Source organism: Centroberyx gerrardi, chromosome 19 (assembly GCF_048128805.1).
Source record: "Centroberyx gerrardi isolate f3 chromosome 19, fCenGer3.hap1.cur.20231027, whole genome shotgun sequence".
Lineage (NCBI taxonomy): Eukaryota > Metazoa > Chordata > Actinopteri > Beryciformes > Berycidae > Centroberyx > Centroberyx gerrardi.
Window position 1 is genome coordinate 6,370,500 of NC_136015.1, and position 11,885 is coordinate 6,382,384.

Sequence of the window (11,885 nt, forward strand, 5' to 3'; positions counted from 1 at the left end):
CAGGGGGCCGGGGGGGGGGGGGGTTTGCGGTCCTGTTGCCAGTTTGCGTTGGCAGGAGCAGGACGGAGAGATCTAGAGCAGCGATACCAGGGGAGCTCAGGCAGCAGCGCACAAGGCCCATGGCATTTAGCAAAGATCAACGGCTGTTAAAAACGACAAACCGACACCGGAGACGGTTTAGAGGGGAAGGGAGCAAGATGGAGCAGGGAGGAAGAGAAAAAGGAGAAACTAAATGAGAGGATAGGGAAGACGGGTGTTGTGTGTCAGCAGATCGATTGCAGCTAAGGATAGAACTAGATCTGGATTCTCCTTCACCTCAGCGGCAGGAATAGCTACGCTTCTAACCCCTGGGGGGAATCTGTGGATGCTATAGATTTAGGGGTCAGTTTCACAGACGCAGAGTCAATTCTATTTTCAATGGAGATCTCCATTGGAAAATCATTTGGGTCTAGGAATAGGCGTAATGCATTTCTGTGAAACCAGCCATAAGTGTCCCTTGTGACTCTCTTATGAAAAGAAATGTAAAAACTATTGTGATCTGTGAGCTTCTGGGCTCTTATCAGGGGTTATTAAACCTCACAAATGCGGCACAATAACAATGGCAGTATTCTCCATTTACTGTGATACTCAATGTATGCATTTGTGCATGCCAGCATCCATGCGTGCATGTCATTGGTGAGAAGTGGTCTAATAATTTGCCTATAATCCTTAGTTCATCCACAGGATTATCTGCCAACTATACAGTTGCTATACCGTAGCATGGATCTTGGCATGGGACTAAATTAACTTACATTAGAGGTCAGATCATGGGTGGGTTGTTATGAAAGAGATGCTTCAGAGTGTCTGCAGTGGGAGTATTGTACTCTTCAATGTGAGTATTGTACAGTGGTGCCTTTTCAAATACCTTTCTTTGTTGAATGAAAGCACATTTCATTATGCGATAGAGTAAATTATTTTTTGTGCAACATTTGTGCATGTTATCTGCTTTTCTAAATAGAACCTGACCACAGTTGATCTCCTCAGTACAAATTTCCATCAACAGAGAAAAACTACAAGATTTTGAGAATACCTTTTGGTGCTGCTTTGATGCCTTAGAATCAATACTGGTAAGTGTGATAGTGATAGGTGCTGTTTTTCAATACATAGCCCTAGTCTTCAGTCAGACCTAACAAGCCTCCTGATCTCTTAGCTCATAGTTTCGCCTGAATGGATGTTAAGTTAGTGCGAGGTGCAGAAGAGTGTGTCCGGCCTGTCATAGCTTCCTGACAATGGGTAGGATTAACCTGAAGGCGATAACAGTAGAGATGTCTGAAATTGCCTCTATAAAAAAGGATGTTGCTCTGGAAGAATTGGAATCTGGCTCTTGAACTGTGACTAGCTCAGCGGCTGAGGTCAAGTTGTCTCCGGGAGGGAGAGGAGCTAACTTGTGGCTGCATCTTCCCCCCTGGGAGCGCTCTCTGGCAGACTGCTGCTGATATAATAGGCCGTCTGGGTGGAGGGCTGTGATTTGGCTTGTCAGCAGCCCGGCCTTCTGTCTTTCGGCGCGCTCGGTATGGAGCAGACGCTATGGATTTTCATATATTATTATGCTCAGGCCCCAGTGCTAGAATTACACACTCGCTAAAGGTCACCGCGCTGCAGAGAGCAGATACTGAGACAAAAACCGACGGAGGGAGGGCATGCAGGGAGGGAGGAAGAGAAGTAAAGTGGCATTAATTATCCATCACAGTGTTCCTCTTGTTTTGTTTAATCCTTCCTTTCCTTTTTTTCTAAGCTGCTCTCCTCTGTTATCCTCTCTCATTCCTTTCTCTTTCTCTTCTTCCTATTACTTTTCTCACTCCTTCCCACTCCTCAGGCAAAGACCCCCTTCATCCACATTATGCAATGCACTACGCATCCATGTCCCCTATCAGTGTATTGTGTAATCAACAAATGGAATAGGTTGACTCTCTTTGATGCACCAACTGTCCAGGCATTCGGCGTGCCTGTCTCCCCAAACCTGGCCCGTCCCACACACACACACATGGCGCGCCGCAGTAGTATGGGAGGCGAGTACATCATCCCCCTGCTGTAAATGCGCGGACAGATGTAGCGCTGACCTCAGCCGTATGTTGGAGAACACAAGTCTGTCTCTCTGTAACGACTCCAAAACAGAGTGTTCAGAGGAGCGGACCCAAATGGTCGCCTGCCCGCCTCCATCCACCACGCATTAACACATTAAGCCGCTGAGTGTCTTAGCCATTAACCTAGATGAAGAAAGGAATAAGGATGAAATCACTACAGCTGCCACCGTGACACTCACTTTTCTTTCTGAATGCCATCCTCGCTCTATTACTATGCACTTCACTCATTAGAACGCATGAAATTGCCGGTGTTAAAAGGGAAAGCGCATGTGTAAGATTGCGTGCACTCTCTCTCTCTGTATGTGTGTGTGTGTGTTCATGCTTAGTCACTCTGTCCAACTCCTAAGTGCCCATGAAAATGTGTTCAAATTGTGTAGCCACTATTGTAAGTGCAATAAACAAAAGTGAGACTTGGATGCGTATTGCTTCTGCCGTTGACTTGGTATTAAAAAGGACATATTTAATTTGTATGCAAATTCATTGGTGTGCATTTGCATGTGTTCCATGCAAATGTCCGGTATGAATTAGCATATAAATACAATTATGGCTCATACATGTAGAGAGAAGGAGCAATGGGATGGCAGCTGTGAAACTGAACTGGTTAATAAACGCTTGCTGGCTACACGGAGGATTTTCTATTCCAACTGTGAAGACGAGCTTCCCTGTGTAAATATTTCATAAGGTATGGCTGTGAGGAGGCTTTCTACAAGTTCCTGAGGAAGAATTTCAAAGCAAATGTGCTCTTTTTTCTTCGTGGAATTTCCGAGTATCGACTATCTTTACCCCGTGCGGAAAGAATAGAGAAGAAATGTGTTTGTGCGTGCGTTCATGTGTCTTCTGATTAAAGAGGGTTTTGTGGTGGAGGACATCATTAGACAAAGACACAGTCGTTCGGAAGGCAGTTTGTACGCTTTGGATGCTGTTCTGTGCTTCCTGAGACGTGACCTGGGGCTTATGATGTCTCTAGATGTACTCCGACCATCACTTTACCACTCGGCCAAGGAAGAAAAAATGGCTCCGTGTTGATCGGGCATGACGGTGTCTCTGTCTCTGGGAAATGAAATCACTGTCCAGTGCCAAGAAAGCTATTATCACTAACCGCCTTATACTCCACGGTGATGCATGGGGGAATAGCTTTACCTGCATGAGTCACTGGCCCTTAAATAGTCCCAGATTTAATATGCACCGAATTGATCTGTCTTTTCGTTGCGCGGGACCCAGGCAGCTACGGAGCGAGATGAATATTTGTCGGCACTTGGCACTCAGGTTGGTTCGTTTGAAGTCCTCGGGATGGGGCGGGGCGTACGCGGGACCGTTCCTTCTGGACGGGGGGAAGTTATTCCCTGTCTTTGTGGCCCAGATGGAAATAACATTGCCCTCCAATGGACATGTTAAAAACGAGGGCAGTCTCCTCTTAAATGGAGGTCTGGGTTCCTGAAAAGAGGTCCACCACTGTGGCCCTGTTGTGCCAGGAAGAAGTTCATTCTTAAAGATCCACAAGGCAATTTTGCACATTTGCGGCCCCAGATGGCAGCAAGAAGTAACATACAAATACAGCGCTCAAGCACTGCTGTTTAGGAGACAGTTTGTATTCATCACTTCTTGTGCGTGGAGAAGATACCCCGCCAGTAACCAGACACCAGCATTTCATTTGGGCAAATAGGACAAATCTATGGTGTCTCAATTAGGGTGAATGGGACAGGAATCTTGCCTAGTGCAAGTCAGTTAATCTGGGATTGAGTCCTAAAATCTTTATTTTTCTTAAAACAAGTGACGAAATATGCCAGTGGAGTGGGATAGTTTCACTTATTTCCAATGCAAATCTACTTGTTTCCAGAATTTTCTTGACTCAAGTGTTATTTTTTTGAGTGATCTACTCTATTCTGCCTTGTTTCAAGATACTCAGACTCTGAGTATCAAGACTCTTCTTGCTCCTTGAACAAGTGAAACTGCATTAGAAACAAGTGGACATAATGTAATTTGTAGTATAATGAAATAATGTAATAAGTAAAGACTGAATATGAGATCAAATGACTTGTTTGAAGATGTACATGTGTTGCTCTCTGTGTCTGTGTCTATGTGTGTCTCTATGTGGAGGCGTGGGCATGGAATTTGTGCTGTTATCCAATATTCAATATGGTCATAAGTGGAGGATACATATTCAAACACACATAAAAGAGTAAATCCTTTTGCAATTCTCTCAATTTGATTTTGATAATCTCCTGAATCTCATTTCCCCCGCCCATTAATAGTATTATTTCTCCATGTCTTCCATCAAAAAAAGACATCTCTCTCCCTCTCTGTCTGTCTGTCTGTTTTTTTCTGTCTGTTTCTCATCCTCTCCCTCTAAAGTGAATACCATAAGCCTTTTACTGTAAGCCTTTGCCTTCTGCACTTATGTGACCTTATAATGTTGCTTTATCACATTCTCCTTTTTCCTTCTTGCATTCAGTTCTTTGCCAAATCACCAAAGGCTTAAAGTCTTTATACAGTAGTTGATATTTTGAACTTTGATGGAAGCAGAGATAGAAGAGGCCTCACTACCTTACAGTTTTGTGTATGTGTGTATGTGTGTGTGTGTGAGAGAGAGAGAGAGAGAGAAAGAGAGTACACGTGTGTTCCCGGGCTTGACAGAGAGCTATTACCGAGATCTGGACATGCTCTGAAAATTCTCTCACTGCAGCAGAACAGAGCGCCACACCAAGGACCAGGCCTCATTCTTATTTTTAACCACTCCATTATCTTCGTTTCCTCCGATGACTCTCTCTCTGTCTCCCTCCTCTTCCACTGTGTTGTCTATCCCTTCATCAATCCTTCCTTCTGTCCTCTGCCTGCGCTTTCCGTTGTCTCTTACACCGGGATCACAGTTAAAGTTGCTATACAGTTAAAGGCGCTATATACGTATATTTTAACATTAGTAAATCATTACCACATTCATTTTGAGACATTAGGATAATCACCATAAACAAATGAGACCGTCACCAAGAAGATTGGCAGCCTCTACCGGCCTCTACACTGCATTTTACATTGTGTGCCAATGGGTTAGTTTTGGCGGGAAATTTGCTGTATTGCTTTACGGCACAAAAGGGTTTATGGGAAATGTGGTCTTATTTTTGAGTAACACTAGCACTAACAACACCACTTCATCTCCATCATGGTCTCATTTGTTTACAGCAATTATTCCAAGGCATTACAATTAATTTGACAATGATATATATTGATGGTTAAAAAGGTATTGAGATAAAACTGATTAGACAGAGTTATCAATTGTAGCACTGCAACATGAACTTTCATTGCATCTCTTGACAAAAATGTTTTCATCACAAAAATTCCTCTGAGAGGCCGCATAAAACAAGCCGAACGTCATTTGTTTTCATTTCTGCTTGTGTTATCAACACCTATGCGGGATAAATCCAACGCATGCAACACCTTCATCACAACATGCATCTGTAACCGAATGATGCAGCCGTAACAGATTCCCTCATTTGAAATGAATGAACTTCTAGCAGTGAGTAATGCATTCAACACAATAAGTGATCCCGGTGTCGCTCTCCAACTCCTCTTTTTTTTCCATTAGATACAAGAGAAGAAAACTACAAGACTCCAGAGAGAACAATCTGAGAGAGAGAGAGGGAGAGAGAGAGAGAAGGCAGACAATTCAGAAATGGGATTTGACAGGGAGAAAGCGACAGGTCACCAGAAACGGAAGTCGCAAGAAAGGGAAAAGCTAATCGTTGAGCAGAAATTGCGGGAAAATTGCAGGAAAATTGCGAGAGGGATAAAAATACAAAGAGGAGGAGGAGGAGGGGGGGGGGGGGTGGGGGGTGGTGGTGGGGGTGGGGGGTGGTGGTGGGGGGGGGGGGGGGGGGGGGATGGAGAGAAAGAAAGGAAGAAAAGAATTATGGATGAAAGGTGTAAGCTGTCCGGCGTCTCAGGTGGCCTCTCAGATTGCTGCTCTTTCAGAAGCGACGGGAGATCGGAGGACAAAAACACTCGAGTGAAGCGAGAAAAAAAAGGAAGAATCAATGGTGCCTGTCATCTTTTTGATCTGTCGCTTTTTCACATGGCACCAACTCAACACCCCCCCACACCCCGCACACACTCACACACTCTTTGTCCATCTTCCCTTCTCTCCAATCCTCTCGCTTCTTCTTCTTCTCTCTCTCTCCATCGCTCTCTCCCTCCCCTAATGAGCCGTTGGCAGGCGAGATGAAGGAGGCATTTTCTCTTCTTATAAGCACATTAAACAGTCAAGAAAAAGACTGGCTCCCTCTCTCTCTCTGAAATGCTGAATTGGACTCTGGATTTGTCTCTGTCTCTCTGAATCTCTCTCTCTCTCTGACTTTCTCTCTCTTTCTTACAGTCCAATGTCTCTCTTCCTATTTCCCTCTCTCCATCTCAATCTCCTCTCTCTCTCTATCTCCTATCAGACCTTTTATTGAAAATCAGATATCAGCCAGTCAGTGTCCTCCACCTCTGATATGATGGAGGTTGATCCCTGACCACAGCGAGTCAATACGTTCTTATTATTCTTATAATAGATGGCTGACCGGAGAAATCATTCCAGTGCAATGTGGGAGGATTTTACTCGACAGTTTATAAAACCTGCCTCACCCGGCCTTAAGGAACTGCTAAAGAATTTAATTAGTCTGGCTTTCAATGGAGAGTTTTAGTGTCCCATGATGGTCTCAATGCTGTTTCAGAGGCTTTTCCCACTCAAAGACCCACATAAGGTTGAATCCTAACATCTTAGCATCTTCTCCATGTAGATATAGTCCGAACTCCATATAAGAGCTTGTCGTCTATCTCCTCTCCTCCCTCTATCACTTCACTACACTCTGTCTTTTTCTCTGCCAGTTCCTCTCCTCCTTCGATCTCACTTTCTCGCCCTCTGCCTCTTTGTCACCTCCACTCTCTCTCTCTCTCTCTATACCGATCCTGGCTTTCATCTTGCATCACTCGTCTGTCTCCGTCTCTGCTTCTCTCTCTCTGTGTGTGTCTCTCTCTCTCTCTCTGTCTGTCTCTCTTTCTGTTCCTCCGCCATGCGAGGATCATCAGCCCAGATGTTGGTGACCCACTTAGGGGCTCTAGAACAGATGTTGAAGGGGCAATGTATGTGTGTGTGTGTGTGTGTGCAGGATGTGTGTGTGCAGACTTACGACAGAGCTGGACGGCAACCAACAAGCACTGGGCACTTGGACTGGAGAGACGGATTAGTGTTTTATGCCTCAGGATGGAGGGATGAGCGATGGAGGGATAGAACGAAGGGATTGGAACTCGGGGTTTTGGGGGCTGGAGGGGGATTAAAACTACTGTGTTTGGCCGGGGACAGAAACATGGCATTTTTCCTATTTAATGTCTCTCGGACCAAGAGAGAGGCTTGGAGTGAGCGTTCACAGGTCACGGCCTGGGTGAAGAAGAAAAAAAAGAGGGGGGAAACGGAGGGAGAGAGCGGTGAGTGCATCGGAAAGGTCATCCTGTTAGAATGGGTTTTGTTGTGTGGTCGCAGCCGGTAGAGTGAACCGGCAGCCCGCCTGTCGGTTTAGAATCACTCTGTCTTTGTCAGTCTCTGATTTGGTCTCCTAGGACGTTTTCAAACCTATAGAGGAGCTTTCAGGTGATGTAACGTGTCCTCTTGGAAGTCCTCAGTTCTTGCTTCAATAAACGATGGCTGATTGTGTTTCTAAATGTACTACTTGGCTGTCTCAACAGAATTGATTAGCCATGGTTAATTTCTGTGCTGATTTTGACTGCAAAGTGATCATTTAATCACTGAAACATGGATTTTATGTTTTGATAATCGCTTGTTAGCTAGCTAGCCATAGTAGGCTATCTTGTTAGCTAACCATCACTGTCATATTGTAAATGATTAGCTCACTAGCTAATAGTTAGATAGATAGATAGATAGATAGATAGATACTTTATTGTCCTAATGTTGACTAGCAGCTAGCTTTAGTAATGGCTAGCAGTTCACATCTACATTGCTTTGCCAAATTAGCCTGCTGGCTATACCGAACAATGCTAAAACCAATGTGTTTGGTGCAGAAAAGATCATTCACTTTAACTAATACATTTACTGAAAGGACCATCACATCATGACTATCTTTTTCAGATATCTTTTCCTGATTTGGCATTATTTGTGCACGGCTAATGCACCTGGTGCTAGTCAAGATTTGTGACATTACATAGTTCAATTGCTTTGGTCCAAATATAAGGGGATGAATTGTCATTTTGTTGTGTTTCTGCATTGGTTTGGTTACGTTTGACACGGCAAGATTTCAAGCAAACCATAATTTATCCCCAAAAGTCACATGGGGGCAGTCATTTTCTTACGAAATGATGCAATAAAGTACTTTCTTCTAGGATAAAACTTTGTCTTTCACCCATAAGCCTCCTGTAGCTGGGTGGGATCTTTCTAAACAAAGCACTCCAAGATTTGGAGATGGAAACATAAAGAGAAACCACCATGCATTATTAGTGAAAAACATACAGTATTTCAACTCTCAATCCCTTTTTTATGACAAAAGGTAGAGGGTCTGTTGCTCGATCTGTCTGTGCGTTGCTCTCTCTTTCAGTTTTGTCAATATTCTACAGATTTTGTGCAGTATTAGTGCGTACAAGATATATTATGTCAGTTATACTCTGTTATCATTTTTGTTACAACAGAACATAAAGCCATTAGAGTCGCTAACAGAGGAGGCATTGTTGTAACGAGGCTAGAGAGAATCTTTATCTCTCCCATTAAATCTCATCCCCTCTTCCAAGCCTTGCTTCTGATACACACGCATACACACACACACACACACACACACACACACTGTTTGTTTTGTGGCTGTGTTAGCCAAATGACAATTGGACAGAGTGGGTGGCTGTTATTAATTACTGCAGGTACTATAAAGTAAGTGTGTGTGTGTGTGTGTGTTTTCCAAACACTCAGCGGTGGCACGGCGGGTGCGCTCAGTCCATTCTCTGCCTGCTCAACTAAAAAGCAAATTACAGGTTTAGACCTACTGATTTCCCTTATTGCTTCCAGCGCTGCAGACGCCACTCAGTTACCTCCTGAAGTGAGATAACTCACCACTGCCAGGTCTCCTCCCTCCTTACACTGTGTATCGGACCCACTTCACCTATTCCCCTATCTAATCATGGGCCAATATCATATATACTGGGTGATCGGATATCTCTAGCTCTCCAAGGGTCCAGATGACCAGCAGCAGGATACATTGTTCAGTCAGGCATCCAAAGTTTGGTTGGTTTAATCTGCTATGGCATCTGTCTCCATAAAAGCTATAAATCCTTTGCAAATCCTTTTAAATTCTCTTGGGTTTTTTTTTTCTTTTCTCAGATTATACATAATTCTTTCATTAGGAATGCACACTGCTAGTTCATTAATCCATCTAGTGGTGGAAGGAGGCTGTTCGTCTTTCCAGTGGACGGTGATGCGCTTGAAATTTTTGTAAATGTGAGTTTGCAGCTACGGAGGTTTAATACCTCACCCTATAGAGTCGGCCTTGGATCTGCAGGTGTGGTCACTCCTTAAATACAGAAGTCCAAAATGTATTGAGGCAGTAGCAGGACCAAAACATGTGTTCCTATTCCAATATTACATCTTGGGCAGAGCTGTGAGTACCGAAGCCCTGTGAGTCAGATTGCACTGTGTCAGTTTGCGTCTAGCGTTCAAAGAGAAGTACCGGCTACTGATGCATGAAGCCTCCCAGTCTGCTTTTTCATAATTAAAGCCGAGATCCTCTTCCCACTTACCCTTTACTCCTAGTTCTTCCCACCCTATGACGTTAGAGATATTTGAAAGTTCTTTGAATGACTGTGAGACTCCATCTTTAAACAAGTTCCCGAAAGGTTTGACGCCTTTCTTAAACCGTAAGTGTGTGATGCCGTCTCCAGGGGTTTGAGGTAATAAGGGATTTGCATGAAAGGGTGTGAAAGAGCGCAGTTGTTTTTTCTGCAAATTCCCTTATATTTGTCTTCATGCAGGTGAAAAAGTGCAGATGAAATGCCTCTCCAATCCACACATAGACACTGCAGAGACAGAAGTAAACTTTCGCGCACAGATCCAATAAGGAAACGCGCTCAAAAACAGGTGGCAGGCAGCTCGGATTGTAGTATATTTGTCAAAAATGGACTGTGAGATGTTTACTGTCAATTTCAGAGAGCGTGAATAATATGAGAGGAAGTGACACGTGCGGCAATCTGTGTTTTGGTGAAGGAAAGAGCAAGCTGATTTCAGTGTGTGTACCAGAGATGCATTTTAACCACAGGTGTAAATGTAATCCAGCTAAATCACATTTACACACAGTCTAGATACAAGATGCACTGTCATACCAGGTGGTAAGAGGGCCATTATATTGTTTCCTAATCCTTTAAACACATAGCAGTTTCCAAACAGAAAGGAGGAAATCATAAATGATGGCCGCAGTTCTCCCCTCAGCCTGGGTATTGGCTGTAGGCATTACTGTCAGTGTACAAGCATTTACTCTAATTCCTTAAGGACGAGAGACTTAATATTAGTCTAATTTTATTAGCGTGGTAATGAGATGATTGACTGTAATGGTTTTGTTTCTGCGTACATTAGGCAGCGAAGAAGACCGGCGGCCCATTCCGCCGGCAATGTTTGGGGGAATGAGACTTGACAGCAGGAGGGGGAAATAGATTTTAAAGCAGCTATGAAAATAGATGCGCATAGGCATGTCCACTCACACCCGCCGAGCTTATGGACTCGCTGGGGGCACACACACACACACAAACACAAATATGCTTGTTCTCTCTCTCTCTCACGCACGCATACACACACACAATTCTTGGTTTAATTACCTACCGTGTCTGAAGAGAGACTGGAGGTCAGAAAGGTCGGCCAAGTTTCATCAGAGATGTTCAAGCTCCAGTGATACTGAAATTTATATCAGCGCTCACACACACACAAACACAATAACAAGCCATTTGGTGATTGAACACAGGCTAATTAGCTGCCTGGTACAAGGAGAGTGTGGCAAAGTGGACAAACAAATGCGATGCTCTTTCACCTATAGAGCAGTTTGATAAGGACCATTAATTTGTTTCCTTAAACCCATTAAACTGCTGGATGCCCAGGAGGCAGTAATACATTTCTGAAGCGCGGGGCTTCTCTACACGGTTACGTTACATAGATGAATCACTGAAACCATGTTTTGGTCAGGCCGGTGCAGATGAGATGAAGATTAGGGGCTCTGGACACGCCACACAGCTGATTTGACACACAAACACACAGCTGGCCAGATAAACCCCTAAATGTGATCAGTGGGCTAGCGCTTGACGTCACGGGGGTGCGTTCGGGATTATTTAATGTTTTGCGAACACGGCCGAATGTCATGCTGCACTTTAAAGAGTCGGCGAGTTGCGTAACGCCCCGTGTCACCGGGCTAGGACAGAGTACTGTGACAAGGCTTGCTTTGATTTCATTAAAAATGCAGAATACCTCTGTGTGACTGTCATGTTGTCATATCGTCAGCCTCAAGTAGGAAACGGCTTTATATTACTTTTCCATGCTCAGTGATTGAAATAGCACAAACTGACTCTGTGCCCATTGTAGCTGGCTGGACATGCAGAAACAGCGGCGCACAGGCCCAAAAAAAAAGATGAGATGAAAGGGGAGCAAAAAGAAAAAACATTGTAAACCCAGATGTTTAAATGCAAAGTTTCCAATTTTTATCCTATAGCTGGCCAATAAAATGATATGTTCCCAATTGTAAAAGTGCAAAAAGTCAGCGA